The sequence below is a fragment of the Lissotriton helveticus genome, chromosome 10 (genome assembly GCF_964261635.1).
Source record: "Lissotriton helveticus chromosome 10, aLisHel1.1, whole genome shotgun sequence".
In the NCBI taxonomy this organism is placed as follows: Eukaryota; Metazoa; Chordata; class Amphibia; order Caudata; family Salamandridae; genus Lissotriton; species Lissotriton helveticus.
The window spans coordinates 707,173,020-707,186,521 of NC_136071.1; the positions used below are offsets into that span (position 1 = coordinate 707,173,020).

A 13,502-nucleotide genomic window follows, 5' to 3' on the forward strand; every position below is an offset into this window, starting at 1 on the left:
TCACTGCTCACCTTTTCATGGACAGGACACCTTCTACATCATACAGTCCCACTCTGCCACGAAGAAGGCTGACATATGGTGCCGAGTCTTGATATTGCTATGCGTAAGGACAGGGCTTTAAGTGGGCCGGGTCTTACCGGGTCTGAGCACCGGCAGTTTTTTTATGGGGGCCTCGAAACGGGTCTCTAGCGGTCTCTGTTTTGAGCCGTGGCACAGGCGGTCCGTTGTATTTTTTTCCGAGACGGCAGTGACAGCAGGCACATGGATTTGCGCGTGGTGAGCGTTGTAGAGGAAGGGAAATCCTTTAAAGAGAGACATTTTCTCTCTGGATTTCCTTGCTCTTTTTGAAACTCAGGAGCAGCAAAATTGTTGTGGTGTCACCCGGGCTTTGAGTGGCAGTCTTTTCAATATTATAAACAAGCCATAGTTGCAGCTTATTTATCTTATGCAACTAGCAACCATTGGCAAAGCCAATAGTCCTGACTCGTAGATATGATGTGACTTGTATCATATATATGGACGCAATGACAGGAACAGCAAAATACAAGTCGGGCGGCACACTGTGCTAAACACAAATATTTAGCTTATTTGTTTTTAAGACATGCCCTAAATTACAATGACCACGCCCCTTTGAGAGACCCCCCAGTTTTTTCATCCCACTTAAAGCCCTGGGTAAGGACATACTTGTGCTCCCATCAACATCACAGGTTCCTCACCCGCTCAGTCCTGGCGGTACCACTAACTCAGTGACCAAAGAGGCCACGCACATAGTAGTGGGCCCCTGTAGTCAGTGGTTCGGGCCTACATGAGGTGTCTGAACCACTAGGACGGGCCATCACAGCACTTGGGTTTGGAGCAACTCTAAAATGGCGTAGAGCATGTGCGCCCTGTCTTTTTTAATGGTAGGGTCACTTGTGTAGTGACGCATGTGCTGGATGGGTTTGGTGTGGGTGTATACGAGCTATGAGGGAGTGTGTGTGCCATTCTGACAACTACACCTGGGAGGAAGAAATCACTACAATGGAAATCTGGGGCATGTGGTGTTTTTGGACTGACGTATGGCAGTGCTGCGCGAGGCTCTGAACCATGAGTACGGAGCTATGGGCGTGGTTCCGTCGTTAGCTACATGAAAAATCAAGTGATTCAGGTGTCCGTTTTGTAGTGCTGATGTCACCCGGGTCTTAAACGCAAATGTACGGGGTATCACTGACTCTATATTCCTTCATAGTTGCACACATAAAAGATGGTGGACAGGACGCATTTCTGTGATTATGAATGTTTGTTGTACATTCAGTGGAGTTTTGTAGCTGTAGTAATACAGGGCTGTGAAAGGTTTAAGTTGCAGTTTTTGGCACATGAAGGGCAGCTAATATATATACGTATTTGGTCATTCAGGTATACTGTCGAACTTGGTGCTGGATATCAGTGTTCGAGGCTTGGAATTGCGTCCACATCCTGTTATTGTAGACTAATGACGTAATCTAAGCGTGCCTGAAAATGTACTGTAAATACGGTGCTCATGTAAATTGCTGATATAGTTTTGGGTTGATTTTGCGCTATATAAATATGCTAAAAAAAAGGAGGAATAGTCCACACTTACTGTCAGAGGTAAGATGATTGCATACGCTATTTATAGCACAATATAATGTGGTAGAGCATAGAAGCAGAATTTTCAAAACATAATAAATACACAGACACAGATATATAGTTGAAGTGGGTACGGGCACATGCGCTCGACTCCATTTTATTACGTTGCTGTTGTTAACAAGTAGAATAGCAATCATGATATCATACACAGATATTCAATCGTAAACGGTTTATGACTTCTGTTGTACTAATGTAGGAGCACTTTATGTGAAATAATACACAGAAGATTCTATCGCAAAGTGTTTATGAGTTGTGGTACACTGAGGTAGGGGCGGTTTATGTAGAGTATGCGATGATGCCTAGTTCAAGCAGAACGAGCTGGTAAGAATGTCTTTTGGCAAGTGAATTTTGCCTTAATAAGGCCACGTGGCGATTATTTATGGTGTACTGAGTTAGTGGTATGTGTGGTGCTCAGCATGTGCTCACCCTGCGATGATGCGTCATTCGAGTGGTCTGTACTCAAAATATTGAGTGTTGCATACTGGTCTGCATGAATTTTGAGGTTAAAGTAAAACTATCATCAATGGTTATCAATTGCTCTGCAAACTATGTCTACTGATTGCTCTCCATAAGAAATTAAACAATTGCATTTCACGCAGTGCTTTCCAACTATCTCAAAATGGGGGCGTATGTCTGGTTGCGATGTTGAAGGTGATATCCCAGAGGTACTTGGTATTGCCGGTGGTGCAGGTACATTTTGGCGCTGTGTTCTACTTTCTTTGTAAAAATTGTTCACAGGATGTAGGGATTAAAGGTGCTTGTGCATACTAGCAGTGCCACAGGAATATTTTTTGTCCGTGTCTTAAATAAATCAAGGCTAAATTCCTTACTGTCTGTAGTGTAGATACAAAACTGAATTTGAGTTGTGAATCCTACTGTTTGCAGTGTACATCAAAGCTACTATTCCGCACAGTTATATAAGAATGCTTTGTTTTCACTTATTTTAACAAAATCTGAATCTATACAGTATAATTGATTCTGTATTTAATACTTCAAGGGAGAATTTCATACTGTCTATAGTGTAGATGAAAAGCTGAATTGAAGTTGTAAACCCTGTTGTCCGCAGTGTAGATCTTAGGGTGGACTGCATTATCTGTAATCATGATTGAAGTGGAAGATAGAACATATATGCAATATAGATTTTATTATTGAACTAAATCTAAAAGTGATATAAAAGAAGTTTTTGAAGGAAGCATACTAAAGGGATATTGTGTAGGATTTAATAGGTGTTATACTTAGTTTGGTTTGCACTGAGTTAGTGGTACCTGAAACAACAAGATTCTGTGGAGCCTGCGATGATGCGCGGTCTGGACAGGCCGTACTGATACTAATGTTTTTTGTCTTGTAAATTCTGCCTTAGTATGGCAATGTGATAATGATTTTTGGTGCACTGAGTTACTAGTACCTTTGGCGCTTAGCGTGTACGTATCTTGCGATGATGCGTGGTTGGTGGGGGTACAGTAATTGGACTAATGTGTTTTCTCGATTGAATTTTGCATACATTTATAGTGCACTGAGTTAGTAGTATCTTTGGCGCTGAGCTTGTACATATCCTGCGATAATGCGTAGTGCAGACGTGCCGAACTGGGAGCAATGTTTTTTGCCTAGTGAATTCTGCCTTAATAAGGCTACGGAGAGAGGACTTGTGGTGCAGTGAGTTAGTGGTACCGAAAGAACTCAGCGTGTGCATACCCTGCGATGATTCGAGGTTCGGGGGGTTGCCGTGGTATAATATCTCTTGTCTACTGGAATGCGTCATGTACAATCGTCTTTCTACCTGAATGGTGAGCCCTCACAATGTAGATCGAAGGCAGTAGTTATCATTGACATCAAGAAATTCTTTATGTTGTATCTTTTAACAAAATCTGAGGACATAAAGTACAATTAACTCTACTTTAAAAAAAGGCTAAATTTCATGCTGTTCGTACTATAGATTGAAAGCTGAATTCAAAATGTGAACCCTGCTGTCAGTACTGTAGATCGAAGGCAGAAATATCGACAAATGATTTTTGTCACTTATTTTAACAAAATCAGAACACATACAGTACAATTGTCTCTGCATTAAATAAATCAAGGTTGAATTCCCTACTGTCCGTAGTATACATACAAGGTTGACTTCAAGTTGTGAACCCTGTTGTCCGCAGTGTTGATCAAAGGCAGTAGTCGACACAAACATCAATGAATGCTATTTTGTTACAGTTAACAGAATCTGAGGACACAGTACAATTGTCTCTGCCTTAAAGAAATCAAGACTGAATTCAATGTTGTCTGTAGTGCTAATGCGCCACTGGTATCAAGTCGTAAACTCTGTTGATCGCAGTGTACATTTGAAAACAGTACTCAGTACAATAATTGAGGAATGTTTTTTCTGGCATCCTTTAACAAAATTGTCTCTGCGTTACATATATCAAGGATAACTTGAATGTTGTCTGTAGTGTAGATGAAAAGCTGAATTCAAGTTGTGAACCCTGCTGTTTGCGATGTGGATCTTAGGTTGCACTGCATTAGTTGTAATGTACTCTATACATTGACTGTTGGATACGAGACTTATGAACTGGTATCAAGTGGTGAACTCTGTTGATCGTAGTGTACATTTGAAGGCAGTACTCAGTACAGTCATTGAGGAATATTTTTGCTGCATCATTTACCAAAATTGTCTCTGCCTTATATAAATCAAGGCTAACTTGAATGCTGTCCGTAGTGTAGATGGAAAGCTGAATTCAAGTTGTGAACCCTGTTGTACGATGTGTGGATTAAAGGCAGTAGTTGACACAGACATCGAGGAATGTTGTTTGTCATTTATTTAAACAAAATCTGAACACATATAGTAAAATTGTCTCTGCATTAAATACATCAAGGCTAAATTTCTTACTGTTGATAGTTTAACAAAATATGAGGTCGAAACTGAATTCAATGTTGTCTGTAGAGCTTCTGCAGCACTGGTATCAAGTTGTAAACTCTACTGACCGCACTGTAGATCGAAGGCAGAAGTCTTTTAGTCTCCTAATTTCCTCTCTTGCGAAGTTTCCCAGATGTTTTGTCTGAAGATATCTCCTCATACTTGCTGTTCCACAAAAGTCTTTTTTGTAGGGTCACCCCTGCACAGGACCGCCTTGCAGATTTTGAAAGTGACTTTAGTCGCATTAACCTTCTTCTGCATCGGGGAAAAGTAAAAAGTTCCAGACAATTGATGTATAGTTCTCTGGAGGGGGAGGTTCGGGCACAAATTCTTCATTTCCAGAGTATTCTGAATTAGAAGATGCTTCATTAGTAGCTATTTCTCCAACTTTGCTGAGAAACAGGTGTGCAAAATTGAGAAAGAGCAGATCTTGCTAGTAGATGTCTTCTCCTCAGAAAGGTCTAACAAGAGTGATTGAAATGGGTGGCGTACTTCAATACTTACAAAAGGAAGTGTAATGAACCAATCAAATCTCTTTTTTTCTGGTCACATGATGTCTGCGCAAGGTACGCACACACAGGTGGCACCTAACTTGCACCGAGCGCGACTTCGCAAAATTGCATTTAAAAGAAATTTAACTTTATTGAAAGTTAAAGAATATTATTTTTATAATTAGTTCAAATAATTGTCTTCTCTTAATATTTATATTACATATATATATATATATATATAGGTTTTTAAACATTAAAAAATTCTGCGGGTGTCCCGCACCTACCGCATCCCTTGCATATGACGTCACGCGCAACGGTCACGTCAAGTAATACGTACATCTCGCGTATGCGCCACGAGTCGTGTACCAGTTCACATAGCATCCGCATTCGGAAAGTCATACTCGTCGCACACCGTATGCGGACCCTACATTTAAATCCGAAAATGGCAGATATGTTCCACAGTGAACGAGAAGGGTGCCCTTTGGGTGCGCGACTGTTAAACAAAAAAAGAAAACATTCACAACATGCATGACTGAATCTATAGGTAAGTAATTAGATGTATGTGTAGATCTAGGAATCACTGAGTAGGTTTTTAGATACTTGTATTGCTGTGTCAATGGATTCAAATATGGTACTCTGTGATGAAAGATTACAGTAGTGTATGATGAGGTGTATCTGATTGTCACGTGGATGATGTCATCAGTGATGTCATTTGAGATGTCATCAGTGATGTCATCAGTGATGTCACTGACCATGTCATGAATGATGTAATATGTGACATCATCTCCAATGGATTGCGGGCTCTAGAGTTACAGTTAGTACAACTAACTATAACGAAAATTGTCAATGGTTTTGTATGAGTGAAACGTCCAGCTAACTATAACACCCCTGAAACCTATGTTTTTTCAGTGAATATATATACATATATATATATATATTTTTATATATATATATATATATATATATATATATATATATATATATATATATATATATATATATATATATATATATAAATATAGATATATAGAGATAGATAGATAGATAGATAGATAGATAGATAGATAGATAGATAGATAGATAGATAGATAGATAGATAGATAGATAGACATCGCCATCTTGAAATCCATGAGACACAGCAGCAATGAACTCCTCAGTGATACAAATGGGATAGAACACACGGAACCCCAAGGTGGAGTAACTAATGACTTGGGAGGGGGAAACAAACCCAACCCCTTTAGAATCATCATGGGCTACAGCAGGCAACATTCAAACCTCTACAAAATCATTAATAGGAATTGGCCAACTAAACTGAGTGACCCTGTCATAGGTCCAACTTTACCCAGTAGAGTATCAATCACACACAGTAGAGCCTCCTCAATGAGGGATATCCTATGTTTTGTTATGGTACAAAGCTTTTAAAGCGCACTTATACCCTAAGGTGTCCTGGCGCTAGCTGATACCTAACTGGATACTTAAAGCTATAATACAGCGGTTATTGGGAAAACAACCAAGTTTTAAGCCCCCTCCTGAAGGCAAGTAGCTCTGTGTTATTCCTGAGATAAGAAGGCAGATCATTCCTTGATTTAGAGGCACCTACAATAAAACTTCTGCCACCCCAGGTGGCTCTTTTGACTCGAGGAACAACCACAGATTTTGCCTCACCTAATCGCAATGATCTCCTGGGGACGTACCAAGAAAAATGTTTCCTTAAATAATCAGGGCCCATGCCCATCAGAGAATTAAACACCGTACATAGTGCTTTGAATTGAGCACGCTGTATCACCGGAAGCCAGTGGAGCTGATTTTATTCCTTCCTAATGGAAACAAATCTGGGCATGCTGGTAAGCAGCCTGGCTGCCTCATTTTGCACCAGTTGGAGTCTGTATATGTGCTTCCTTTCAATATTTGCATACAGACTATTGCAATAGTCCAACCGGGATAGAATAAGCGCAGTGACAGCCATCCTAAAAACTTCCTTAGGCAGAAACAATTTGAGTTTCCTTAACACTCTGAGGAGGTAAAAAAAAATTTGAGACAACTCCACTAACCGGTTCCTCAAAGGTAAGTTTGTTGTCCATGATCACCCCTAAGTAAGTAGCTTTTCTAGTGGGAATAGGGGGAACTCCCAATTCTTCAGGCCACCAGTCAGGGGTCCAGTTGTTAAGATTGTTGCCAAAGATGATGACCTCTGTTTTGCCTGTATTAAGTTTGAGGCAATTTGAGGACACCCAGCCAGCAATGGCTTTCATGCACTCACAACATCGTGAGTCCATTTCCGATTCCTTGCCCTGCTGTACGGACAACACGATTTGTGTATCGTCCACATACGAGGTTAGCTGGAACCTGTGAGATCTTATTAGTGCTGCCAGCAGACCCACGCAGATATTAAAACGCGTGGGACTAAGAGAGGATCCCTGAGGGACCCCGCAAGGAAAAGAAAACAACTTGGAGCTGTGACTCCCCATATCCACTGTTTGAATTCTGTCTGCCAAGAAGGATTTCAAAAGGGTCCAGGCTTTACCCTGAACCCCTGCAGCCAATAACTGGACCATCAAAAGTTCATGATGGACCGAGTCAAAGGCTGCTGACAAATCTAGCATAATCAGAATCGCTGTCAATACTAGTCCAGAAATGATTGATAAATCCACTTGGTTACAGATCAATAGTGGTTTTTACAAATGCAAAACATGCCGGGCATGTACCTATGGGGTGAATATGAATCATACACTGACCCCTTCAGTAACAGGGAGCGCAAGATTAGCAAAGTCTTAACCTGCAAAACCGAGTATGACGTATACGTTCTTATTTGTCCTTGCGGACTTAAGTACGTTGGCAGTACGAAGTTTGCCGCACATAAGCGCATTCTGCAGCACATCTGTGCCTTATCCAATCAGGACAACATGTATCTGGTGGCCAGACACTTTAGGGAGGCTCACCACAGTAACAACAGTGGTCTTAAATATTTTGTCATCGATGCGATAACACCCAGTAGAAGGGGCGGTGAAGAGAATCTGAGCTTCGGAGACTAGAGACGCAATATATTCTCCAGCTAGATTCCAAGACCGCAGGTGGCCTTAACATCACAGAGGATTTACATACCTGTTTGGGCTAAGCTACTATGCACATACAATTACATGAGAATATTGGATTGACTAGAACCGAAAGTGCTAGCTTTATTGTCTAGAATCAATGCCTGGGCCTATATAATGTTTCTGATTGCAAATAAGCTTTTTTAATGCTTTTTTGGTACTAGTTTTTTAGATATTTATAGATGATATTTGACATTACATTGAATCAATTGTTTTATAGCATCCATTTATTTATTTATACATCTTTATATTTATATATTTATAAACCATTACCGTAGTTAGGGGAGCCCTTTAATGGGGTACTCTTTGGTCCACTACAAGGTGTTTAACTCTGGGCAATCAATAGGCTGATACTAGAAGTTTTTGGCAGACTCTAAGGGGATTGGGCCTCGGCAATAGGATTAATTCCTATTCAAGAGATGGGGTCAACGTATATGCCAATCTGGCGATACATAACGCACTATATCTGATATGGTTGGGGGTAGATGTTCCAACCTAAAACTTGCAATATGTAATTTCTGTAATTTTTGAAAATTCACTGACTGTGCACTTCTGAGAAACAGTACAAGATTAATGAAATATGATTAGAACTTTGTTCCTTGGAACTACCATTGGATTAGGGAATGTTTGATTTTTAACTCTCACTTTTACTATTTCTCTCACTACACAAAGTTTTACACGCACACTTGAGGCTGCCACACAGACAGTATTTAGGGCAAAGACAAACAGGGATCTGTTTACAAAAAGGATTTAACCCGCTATTCATCTAACATCGAATCCCGTGGGTAAGGGATTCTAGCCTGACACCCTATTCTCAGTTGTGGAATTCGTATTTAAATACCTGTCCCTAACGTTGAGACATGCATCCATCGATATGCATTTAAGCAGTGATTGTGGATTAAAACAGCATATATTGCACATAAGGATTTATTTGCCAGTTATCAGCATTTTTGCACATTTATTGCACATGTACAAATAATTTTATGCGCTTGAAAACAATGATGGTTTTAACAAAGTTTTTAAATCATTATGTATTCCACATGGAGTAATAAGGTGTTTTCATGATATTGGCTTTGATTATCAATTCGTATAATCCCGAACATGAGGAATATTAATTACTGTCAGTAACTCTTTCATGTTTATTGCTATGCCCCTCACATGGTTGTTTTTTTTAAATGCACTGTCACTTTAAATTTGGGAGCTTACTAGCGTTACATTGTCATGAACAAGGCTCGGACAAGCCGAAACGTTATGGCGGCATACCAGGAATAAACTAAACTGATTTGCACTTACCTGTTGGTCCGTGTCCGTTGATCGTGAGGCGAAGGCAAATAACCTGCTATCCAGTCACGGAAGTGAAGAGACAGACAGACAGACAGACAGACAGACAGACAGACAGACAGACAGACAGACAGACAGACAGACAGACAGACAGACAGACAGACAGACAGACAGACAGACAGACAGACAGACAGACAGACAGACAGACAGACAGACAGACAGACAGACAGACAGACGGCAGTTTTACTGGGTAGTTATAGTTAGGTCAGCTTTTCCAGACACAAAGTCAGTTACGCACCCAGTGAATCATCCATACAGGCGCCCAATTTTTTCACGTTGGGGACTGCAGGGCCATGCTGGAGCCGACATTGCGCTTGGACAGAGGGGGCTGCTAAACAGTTCTGCTCTGCTTTGATTAGGCGAGAGCATTTTACATAGGAAGTGATGGGGTTGGAAGAACTAAGACTGTAAGGGGTGTTTTTGAATTATGGAGACTCTGAACGGTAGATGCGGTGAAGGAGTTAAGGATGATTGCAGACTGGGGTGTCAGTTTTCAGTTCAGTTTCAGTTTAGTTTTCACTCACCATTGTCCCGTTTTCCACACACCCCTGACCGCTTCCTCTTAGCGACCTAGTCAGCCCATGAGCTCTTTAGGCTTCTCGGTGTTTCCAGCTTCAGCACTTGCTGTTGTTCTCTTCATCTACGGTCCGTTCAGTGCGGCAGCTCCATGGTTACCTGCTATTTATACAAAGAAAATGTCATAATGGCGACTTCGCAAGGTGTCATTAACACGCCACCACCACACAATGGGCCATACCAACTATTTCCTTTCCAGAAAACGGGGGACAACCACGTATCGCGAAAATGTTCTTTCTTGACCGGATTTACCATTAAATAACTAACTGATTTAGCCAAAAATCTGAAAAGAAAATCCACTACTATGCGGCGCTTGTCTCTATGCTGCTCCGGAGGCGTCACCTACGCAGGCTCCAATTGTTTCCCTGTGCCACGAGCCTGATTACATCACACCGTACAGCCTCTGATGTTGTACGCAGTTGATTTACAAGGTTCTGCTCCCTTTGCTGCTTTGAAGGGATGAAGGCTTGCTTGAATTTGAGAAATTCCCGCCTCCGAAGTGTGTGCGTATTGTGATTAAACGGTGTAAATCGCACCCTGATCTTTGTAATGCTCCTACTTGCTCTTCTTATACCTAATATGTGGTCCAGCAAGCCACCGCCCCCCCCCCCCTCCTCCCCAAGCTACAACCTGCTGTACGGATGAAGAGTTACAGTTCCCCGCGCTGATTTACCACATTTATCTCAGTGCCTAATGTGTTTTGTGCTGTCAGGGTATTTTCCCCGTCTGTTGCAGGGGAGAGTGTCTGTTTTTGGTTCAAAATGGTTTAATCAATACACTACAATACACTAATGGTGTCCATGGGTCATAACCTCATTCATATTTAAATATATCCCTCGAAGACGTCCCTCCTGAGTAATCGTTTTGGTAACTAATAAATGGTGAGTTGCTGGAAGTGTTTGTTGCCATCCAGCCCCAGTACGTAATTTGTAGTTTAATAGGAGACTGGTGTCGTTATTTCAACTGGTATTGTGTGATACTCACCTCCTTCTGCCCCCTGCCACATAGCCCTGCCCTGAGCTCCAGACATTAAAAGAAGGCCTGCACCCACCTGTTTTAAATTCAGGGTCTCAAACATTGACAATATTGTCACAGTTCATTTCTCTGGAATACTGAACTGTTCAACCTGAAGAGTAACAGGATGCAGCTCTGTCAATATGTCTAGGGTGAAATTAAAGGTAGAAGACCTGCAGCATGTACCAATTTAATTTGATGCTGATCGGAAGTCTACTACTCATGGCACGTGGTTGCAGCTTTACTATTGTTTACTCTGATCAGTGTGAATCTATTTCTGTCCCACAAACTAATAGCCAGGGGCATTGGAATTATGCGATTGTGTGTCTACCGTGATTTTCGCATAATTATACATTTGCTGCATTTTCCACATAATCTATAATCTGCAGCATAATCTGCAGATTTTACCAAAAAAACAACTCGGGCCGGATGACATCTCTAATGACTACAGACTACCTTATAGTGGGGAAAAGGCCGCTTTAATGAAACTGGTGCACAAAACTGGCAATAAATCCAAATAAACCTGGATCTACACCATACATGCTACTCATAGCATTGGCCTCACTATGCATTTAATAATACTATTACAAAATGTGCTCCATTATGCCGCATAATTTGCCTTTTCTTGAGGTATCATTTACTCAACCCCCTGCATAATTTGGTAATCTCTTGCCACATAATTCCAGTGGCCCTGCCAATAGCCACTGCTCTCCATTTCACCACAGTTGAGGCACGTTAATGGCATGTGGTGAAAGGTGCCCACACTGCGCTTCCAATCTTCTGGGTCTTTTTTCTGGACGGAACAACGGCTGATGAAAACGTTTTTATAAGGGTGAGGTTGAAAGTCATCAAACAGTGTTTGCTGGTGTCGGACCCTGGGACTCATTTATGAACACCGTCCCTTAGTCATTCAACCACCTAGTGGAGCATTATAAAATCCACCATTTGGTGCTGCTTTAATTTGTCTGCCGGTTGTAACCCGGCCAGGCTTGCCCCATCTCATTCGGCACAACAGCACACTATTTTACACACACGCAGGCAGGACTGGAGTTTGTAGGGTTTGTATTACAGTTCTGCCAATTAAAAGCTCGCTACGGTGAGTGTAAGCTCTTCTGATCACTCCCGGGCCAGCTCAATGTGATGGCACAGACAGACTGGAGTTTGCAGCAGTTCTGGGTGTGATTAGTGCTGCACCAAACAAAAAGTGTATCACACTGTTACTAAAGGTGCCACACACAGAAACGCATTTGGGAGCTCTCTAGCTTTACTGCAATCTCAGAGTTGCTTGGGGTTGCTACTGAGCCGGCAGCCTTAGGTCAGGACTTCTCTGCCAAGCTGTTATGGATGAGTTTTGTGTTTGGCATGTGTTGTGTATGGGGTGCTTGGTGGTAGTGGGAGGCTCTGATGGTTTTAACATAATTGCTGTTGTACGTGCCTTGGTCTGGTGGTTTCCACGCGTGTCTGGTTGACGGGGTTTCAAATGCGTGGCTGCTTTCAGTGGCTGGTTCTGGTGGTTTCCACATGTGGCTGTTTTTAAGGACTGGCCCTGGTGTTTTCTCCATGCTTTACCCATCTGTCAATATTTTGAATTCTTCATTAAATATGAATATTTTTATTTTGCTACACCCTCTTGAGAACTCTAAAAGACTGATATGAAAATTACATTTATTTCTTTTTTTAACATGTTTTATCTGTTACCTAAATTGGCATTTGAAAGAATGGTATTATTTTTTGGGTGCTTTAGTAGCAAATGCTGGTCTTTCTATGTTGTTTGTACAGTTTTGAGAACCCAGACTAATGCCCCAATTAGTTACTGGTAATCTTCATTACTCTGAATCCCAGTTTTCCTAATCAGAGTCCTTACATTGTGAGATATGCCTCATTAAACAGACAGTATTTACCTACATTTGCCATAAAATGAACTTAAAAGCAAATACTTACACATCGTCTTTAACTTAGGCTCCTCCATGGGAGTAATAAAGTACCATGCACCTCAGTGGCCCTTTAGTCAAATCCAACCAGGCAGAGTGAGTGACTCACCAAACAGAAGAAACTTTGCTCCCCCACTCCTGGAAAGGAAGATACAGGGAATCAGGAATAACGAGGAGACCAAAATGCCCAGGTCCTTCACGAAAATCCCATAGGGATTACTGCCCCAAACAAGCGACACAGAAAGGAAGACAAAGAGCTAACACATAGAGGCTCATAAAATAGAGTGCACACAGTGGGATCCAACTCAAACCTACTAAAGGGAGAGAATGGAGCTTTGAAGGATTAGAAAACCAACCAGGTCAGTGAAAAAAGAGGCAATAATAACAATGGGGTAACCCAGTCACATGCAGAACCGGGGGGTGGATACGGCATATGGACAGTGGTTCTGCCACGAAAAAGACCACTTTTTTGTATCACTGTGTCCTCACAAAGGTAGGACCATCAATTAAT

General features: G+C 41.4%; 1 long non-coding RNA gene across 1 annotated transcript in view; it reads right to left on the reverse strand.

The window, feature by feature from the left end:
* The window catches only part of LOC144785464 (uncharacterized), a 331,976-nt gene extending 321,644 nt beyond the window's left edge, over window positions 1–10,332 (reverse strand). The window contains exons 1-2 of the long non-coding RNA XR_013601909.1: window positions 10,228–10,332; window positions 9,995–10,148 (exon numbers count right to left, since the gene is read on the reverse strand). This is a non-coding gene — a long non-coding RNA (uncharacterized LOC144785464). The remainder of the gene's footprint in view (window positions 1–9,994; window positions 10,149–10,227) is intronic.
* Between the last annotated feature and the right edge of the window lie 3,170 nt (window positions 10,333–13,502).